At 61.9% G+C, this 7,500-nt stretch overlaps 1 non-coding gene across 1 annotated transcript; it reads left to right on the top strand.

Annotated features, from left to right (window-relative positions):
* Positions 1-7,209: 7,209 nt before the first annotated feature.
* On the top strand, positions 7,210-7,328 carry LOC142006130 (5S ribosomal RNA). Its single transcript, XR_012643243.1, has one exon. It is a non-coding gene; the product is annotated as a 5S ribosomal RNA (ribosomal RNA).
* Positions 7,329-7,500: the final 172 nt, after the last annotated feature.

Genomic DNA, 7,500 nt, shown 5'->3' with positions numbered 1-7,500 from the left:
CTGCCGGACTTAGAAATTTTTTCTCTGCCGCCTGGGACCGGGGTTGACCTGTTGTCCCTGCCGGACTTAGAAAATTTTTCTCTCCCGCCTGGGACCGGGGTTGACCTGTTGTCCCTGCCGGACTTAGAAATTTTTTCTCTGCCGCCTGGGACCGGGGTTGACCTGTTGTCCCTGCCGGACTTAGAAAATTTTTCTCTCCCGCCTGGGACCGGGGTTGACCTGCTGTCCCTGCCGGACTTGGAAAATTTTTCTCTCCAGCCTGGGACCGGGGTTGACCTGTTGTCCCTGCCGGACTTAGAAATTTTTTCTCTCCCCGCCTGGGACCGGGGTTGACCTGCTGTCCCTGCCGGACTTGGAGCCCTAGGAGGGAATCGGCCACCAGGTCAACCTCCGCTGAAAGCGGCCACGGTTTACCTGGTGCCCGGGGAGCGAATCGGACACCAGGTCAACCTCTGCTAAAGCGACCGAGGTTGACCTGGTGCCCGGGGAGCGAATCTGACACCAGGTCAACCTCTGCTAAAGCGCCAGAGGTTGACCTGGTGCCCGGGGAGCGAATCGGACACCAGGTCAACCTCTGCTAAAGCGGCCGGGGTTGACCTGCTGTCCCTGCCGGACTTAGAAAATTTTTCTCTCCAGCCTGGGACCGGGGTTGACCTGTTGTCCCTGCCGGACTTAGAAAATTTTTCTCTCCCGCCTGGGACCGGGGTTGACCTGTTGTCCCTGCCGGACTTGGAGCCCGAGGAGGGGATCGGCCACCAGGTAAACCTCCGCTGAAAGCGGCCACGGTTTACCTGGTGCCCGGGGAGCGAATCGGACACCAGGTCAACCTCAGCTGAAGCGGCCGGGGTTGACCTGCTGTCCCTGCCGGACTTGGAAAATTTTTCTCTCCAGCCTGGGACCGGGGTTGACCTGTTGTCCCTGCCGGACTTAGAAATTTTTTCTCTCCCCGCCTGGGACCGGGGTTGACCTGCTGTCCCTGCCGGACTTGGAGCCCGAGGAGGGAATCGGCCACCAGGTCAACCTCCGCTGAAAGCGGCCACGGTTTACCTGGTGCCCGGGGAGCGAATCGGACACCAGGTCAACCTCTGCTAAAGCGACCGAGGTTGACCTGGTGCCCGGGGAGCGAATCTGACACCAGGTCAACCTCTGCTAAAGCGCCAGAGGTTGACCTGGTGCCCGGGGAGCGAATCGGACACCAGGTCAACCTCTGCTAAAGCGGCCGGGGTTGACCTGCTGTCCCTGCCGGACTTAGAAAATTTTTCTCTCCAGCCTGGGACCGGGGTTGACCTGCTGTCCCTGCCGGACTTAGAAAATTTTTCTCTGCCGCCTGGGACCGGGGTTGACCTGTTCTCCCTGCCGGACTTAGAAAATTTTTCTCTCCAGCCTGGGACCGGGGTTGACCTGTTGTCCCTGCCGGACTTAGAAATTTTTTCTCTGCCGCCTGGGACCGGGGTTGACCTGTTGTCCCTGCCGGACTTAGAAATTTTTTCTCTCCCGCCCGGTACCGGGGTTGACCTGTTGTCCCTGCCGGACTTAGAAATTTTTTCTCTGCCGCCTGGGACCGGGGTTGACCTGTTGTCCCTGCCGGACTTAGAAAATTTTTCTCTCCCGCCTGGGACCGGGGTTGACCTGTTGTCCCTGCCGGACTTAGAAATTTTTTCTCTGCCGCCTGGGACCGGGGTTGACCTGTTGTCCCTGCCGGACTTAGAAATTTTTTCTCTCCAGCCTGGGACCGGGGTTGACCTGTTGTCCCTGCCGGACTTAGAAAATTTTTCTCTCCAGCCCGGGACCGGGGTTGACCTGTTGTCCCTGCCGGACTTAGAAATTTTTTCTCTCCCGCCTGGGACCGGGGTTGACCTGTTGTCCCTGCCGGACTTAGAAATTTTTTCTCTCCAGCCTGGGACCGGGGTTGACCTGTTGTCCCTGCCGGACTTAGAAATTTTTTCTCTGCCGCCTGGGACCGGGGTTGACCTGTTGTCCCTGCCGGACTTAGAAAATTTTTCTCTGCCGCCTGGGACCGGGGTTGACCTGTTGTCCCTGCCGGACTTAGAAAATTTTTCTCTCCCGCCTGGGACCGGGGTTGACCTGTTGTCCCTGCCGGACTTAGAAAATTTTTCTCTCCCGCCTGGGACCGGGGTTGACCTGTTGTCCCTGCCGGACTTAGAAATTTTTTCTCTGCCGCCTGGGACCGGGGTTGACCTGTTGTCCCTGCCGGACTTAGAAATTTTTTCTCTGCCGCCTGGGACCGGGGTTGACCTGTTGTCCCTGCCGGACTTAGAAATTTTTTCTCTGCCGCCTGGGACCGGGGTTGACCTGTTGTCCCTGCCGGACTTAGAAATTTTTTCTCTCCAGCCTGGGACCGGGGTTGACCTGTTGTCCCTGCCGGACTTAGAAATTTTTTCTCTCCCGCCCGGTACCGGGGTTGACCTGTTGTCCCTGCCGGACTTAGAAATTTTTTCTCTGCCGCCTGGGACCGGGGTTGACCTGTTGTCCCTGCCGGACTTAGAAAATTTTTCTCTCCCGCCTGGGACCGGGGTTGACCTGTTGTCCCTGCCGGACTTAGAAATTTTTTCTCTGCCGCCTGGGACCGGGGTTGACCTGTTGTCCCTGCCGGACTTAGAAAATTTTTCTCTCCCGCCTGGGACCGGGGTTGACCTGTTGTCCCTGCCGGACTTAGAAATTTTTTCTCTGCCGCCTGGGACCGGGGTTGACCTGTTGTCCCTGCCGGACTTAGAAATTTTTTCTCTCCAGCCTGGGACCGGGGTTGACCTGTTGTCCCTGCCGGACTTAGAAATTTTTTCTCTCCCGCCCGGTACCGGGGTTGACCTGTTGTCCCTGCCGGACTTAGAAATTTTTTCTCTGCCGCCTGGGACCGGGGTTGACCTGTTGTCCCTGCCGGACTTAGAAAATTTTTCTCTCCCGCTCGGAACCGGGGTTGACCTGTTGTCCCTGCCGGACTTAGAAAATTTTTCTCTCCCGCCTGGGACCGGGGTTGACCTGTTGTCCCTGCCGGACTTGGAGCCCGAGGAGGGGATCGGCCACCAGGTAAACCTCCGCTGAAAGCGGCCACGGTTTACCTGGTGCCCGGGGAGCGAATCGGACACCAGGTCAACCTCAGCTGAAGCGGCCGGGGTTGACCTGCTGTCCCTGCCGGACTTGGAAAATTTTTCTCTCCAGCCTGGGACCGGGGTTGACCTGTTGTCCCTGCCGGACTTAGAAATTTTTTCTCTCCCCGCCTGGGACCGGGGTTGACCTGTTGTCCCTGCCGGACTTAGAAATTTTTTCTCTCCCCGCCTGGGACCGGGGTTGACCTGTTGTCCCTGCCGGACTTGGAGCCCCAGGAGGGGATCGGCCACCAGGTCAACCTCCGCTGAAAGCGGCCACGGTTTACCTGGTGCCCGGGGAGCGAATCGGACACCAGGTCAACCTCTGCTAAAGCGACCGAGGTTGACCTGGTGCCCGGGGAGCGAATCTGACACCAGGTCAACCTCTGCTAAAGCGCCAGAGGTTGACCTGGTGCCCGGGGAGCGAATCGGACACCAGGTCAACCTCTGCTAAAGCGGCCGGGGTTGACCTGCTGTCCCTGCCGGACTTAGAAAATTTTTCTCTCCAGCCTGGGACCGGGGTTGACCTGTTGTCCCTGCCGGACTTAGAAATTTTTTCTCTCCCGCCTGGGACCGGGGTTGACCTGTTGTCCCTGCCGGACTTAGAAAATTTTTCTCTGCCGCCTGGGACCGGGGTTGACCTGTTGTCCCTGCCGGACTTAGAAAATTTTTCTCTCCCGCTCGGAACCGGGGTTGACCTGTTGTCCCTGCCGGACTTAGAAAATTTTTCTCTCCCGCCTGGGACCGGGGTTGACCTGTTGTCCCTGCCGGACTTGGAGCCCCAGGAGGGGATCGGCCACCAGGTCAACCTCCGCTGAAAGCGGCCACGGTTTACCTGGTGCCCGGGGAGCGAATCGGACACCAGGTCAACCTCAGCTGAAGCGGCCGGGGTTGACCTGCTGTCCCTGCCGGACTTGGAGCCCGAGGAGGGGATCGGCCACCAGGTCAACCTCCGCTGAAAGCGGCCACGGTTTACCTGGTGCCCGGGGAGCGAATCGGACACCAGGTCAACCTCTGCTAAAGCGGCCGGGGTTGACCTGCTGTCCGTGCCGGACTTGGAGCCCGAGGAGGGGATCGGCCACCAGGTCAACCTCCGCTGAAAGCGGCCACGGTTTACCTGGTGCCCGGGGACCGAATCGGACACCAGGTCAACCTCCGCTGAAGCGGCCGGGGTTGACCTGCTGTCCCTGCCGGACTTTGAAAATTTTTCTCTCCCCGCCCGGAACCGGGGTTGACCTGTTGTCCCTGCCGGACTTGGAAAATTTTTCTCTCCCGCTCGGAACCGGGGTTGACCTGTTGTCCCTGAAGGACTTAGAAATTTTTTCTCTCCCCGCCTGGGACCGGGGTTGACCTGCTGTCCCTGCCGGACTTGGAGCCCCAGGAGGGGATCGGCCACCAGGTCAACCTCCGCTGAAAGCGGCCACGGTTTACCTGGTGCCCGGGGACCGAATCGGACACCAGGTCAACCTCTGCTAAAGCGCCCGAGGTTGACCTGGTGCCCGGGGAGCGAATCGGACACCAGGTCAACCTCTGCTACGGCGGCCGGGGTTGACCTGCTGTCCCTGCCGGACTTAGAAAATTTTTCTCTCCCCGCCCGGAACCGGGGTTGACCTGTTGTCCCTGCCGGACTTGGAGCCCGAGGAGGGGATCGGCCACCAGGTCAACCTCCGCTGAAAGCGGCCACGGTTTACCTGGTGCCCGGGGAGCGAATCGGACACCAGGTCAACCTCTGCTAAAGCGGCCGGGGTTGACCTGCTGTCCCTGCCGGACTTGGAGCCCGAGGAGGGGATCGGCCACCAGGTCAACCTCCGCTGAAAGCGGCCACGGTTTACCTGGTGCCCGGGGAGCGAATCGGACACCAGGTCAACCTCTGCTAAAGCGGCCGGGGTTCACCTGCTGTCCCTGCCGGACTTGGAGCCCGAGGAGGGGATCGGCCACCAGGTCAACCTCCGCTGAAAGCGGCCACGGTTTACCTGGTGCCCGGGGAGCGAATCGGACACCAGGTCAACCTCTGCTAAGGCGCCCGAGGTTGACCTGGTGCCCGGGGAGCGAATCGGACACCAGGTCAACCTCTGCTACGGCGGCCGGGGTTGACCTGCTGTCCCTGCCGGACTTAGAAAATTTTTCTCTCCCCGCCCGGAACCGGGGTTGACCTGTTGTCCCTGCCGGACTTGGAGCCCGAGGAGGGGATCGGCCACCAGGTCAACCTCCGCTGAAAGCGGCCACGGTTTACCTGGTGCCCGGGGAGCGAATCGGACACCAGGTCAACCTCTGCTAAAGCGGCCGGGGTTGACCTGCTGTCCCTGCCGGACTTGGAGCCCGAGGAGGGGATCGGCCACCAGGTCAACCTCCGCTGAAAGCGGCCACGGTTTACCTGGTGCCCGGGGAGCGAATCGGACACCAGGTCAACCTCTGCTAAAGCGGCCGGGGTTCACCTGCTGTCCCTGCCGGACTTGGAGCCCGAGGAGGGGATCGGCCACCAGGTCAACCTCCGCTGAAAGCGGCCACGGTTTACCTGGTGCCCGGGGAGCGAATCGGACACCAGGTCAACCTCTGCTAAAGCGGCCGGGGTTGACCTGCTGTCCCTGCCGGACTTGGAGCCCGAGGAGGGGATCGGCCACCAGGTCAACCTCCGCTGAAAGCGGCCACGGTTTACCTGGTGCCCGGGGAGCGAATCGGACACCAGGTCAACCTCTGCTAAAGCGGCCGGGGTTCACCTGCTGTCCCTGCCGGACTTGGAGCCCGAGGAGGGGATCGGCCACCAGGTCAACCTCCGCTGAAAGCGGCCACGGTTTACCTGGTGCCCGGGGAGCGAATCGGACACCAGGTCAACCTCTGCTAAGGCGCCCGAGGTTGACCTGGTGCCCGGGGAGCGAATCGGACACCAGGTCAACCTCTGCTACGGCGGCCGGGGTTGACCTGCTGTCCCTGCCGGACTTAGAAAATTTTTCTCTCCCCGCCCGGAACCGGGGTTGACCTGTTGTCCCTGCCGGACTTGGAGCCCGAGGAGGGGATCGGCCACCAGGTCAACCTCCGCTGAAAGCGGCCACGGTTTACCTGGTGCCCGGGGAGCGAATCGGACACCAGGTCAACCTCTGCTAAAGCGGCCGGGGTTGACCTGCTGTCCCTGCCGGACTTGGAGCCCGAGGAGGGGATCGGCCACCAGGTCAACCTCCGCTGAAAGCGGCCACGGTTTACCTGGTGCCCGGGGAGCGAATCGGACACCAGGTCAACCTCTGCTAAAGCGGCCGGGGTTCACCTGCTGTCCCTGCCGGACTTGGAGCCCGAGGAGGGGATCGGCCACCAGGTCAACCTCCGCTGAAAGCGGCCACGGTTTACCTGGTGCCCGGGGAGCGAATCGGACACCAGGTCAACCTCTGCTAAAGCGGCCGGGGTTGACCTGCTGTCCCTGCCGGACTTGGAGCCCGAGGAGGGGATCGGCCACCAGGTCAACCTCCGCTGAAAGCGGCCACGGTTTACCTGGTGCCCGGGGAGCGAATCGGACACCAGGTCAACCTCTGCTAAAGCGGCCGGGGTTCACCTGCTGTCCCTGCCGGACTTGGAGCCCGAGGAGGGGATCGGCCACCAGGTCAACCTCCGCTGAAAGCGGCCACGGTTTACCTGGTGCCCGGGGAGCGAATCGGACACCAGGTCAACCTCTGCTAAGGCGCCCGAGGTTGACCTGGTGCCCGGGGAGCGAATCGGACACCAGGTCAACCTCCGCTAAAGCGCCCGAGGTTGACCTGGTGCCCGGGGAGCGAATCGGACACCAGGTCAACCTCTGCTACGGCGGCCGGGGTTGACCTGCTGTCCCTGCCGGACTTGGAAAATTTCTCTCCCCGCCTCGGACCGGGGTTGACCTGCTGTCCCTACCGGACTTAGAACATTTTTCTCTCCCCGCCCCGGCCCGGGGGTTAACCTCGGGGCGCACAGCTTCCCGGGTCTGACGTGCACGTCCTGTCACCTCCCGGGCCCGGCGTCCTCGTCCTCCCTTCCCCTTGGGCCGGCTCGGAGGAAGTTTTCCCTCGGCCCGGCCTCCGGGTTAATTGTTTGGGCCCGGCTGACTGAGGCCAGGCTGCTGACGCTAAAGCCCGGGGAGGCGGGGGCCTACGGCCATACCGGACCGAATGCCCCCGATCTCGTCCGATCTCGGAAGGTAAACCGTCCCGGGCCTGGCTAGTACCTGGATGGGTGACCGCCTGGGAATCCCAGGTGCCGTAGGCAGCTTTTGGCCCCAGCGGGGGTAGAGCGGGGCGTGTGTCTGCCGTGCGGGAGCAGGGAAGCCGTGAGGCCAAGGCGGCGCGACGGTCCTGGGGGGCGCTGAGGCCTTTCCCTCTGCCTGCCTGCGTGTCGGGGGCGGGGGGGCGGGCGAGGAAGCTAAGGCCCTCACCCGGTG

The sequence above is a fragment of the Carettochelys insculpta genome, unplaced genomic scaffold (genome assembly GCF_033958435.1).
Source record: "Carettochelys insculpta isolate YL-2023 unplaced genomic scaffold, ASM3395843v1 scaffold_0042, whole genome shotgun sequence".
NCBI lineage: Eukaryota > Metazoa > Chordata > Testudines > Carettochelyidae > Carettochelys > Carettochelys insculpta.
This window is presented reverse-complemented; position numbering and strand designations above follow the sequence as displayed.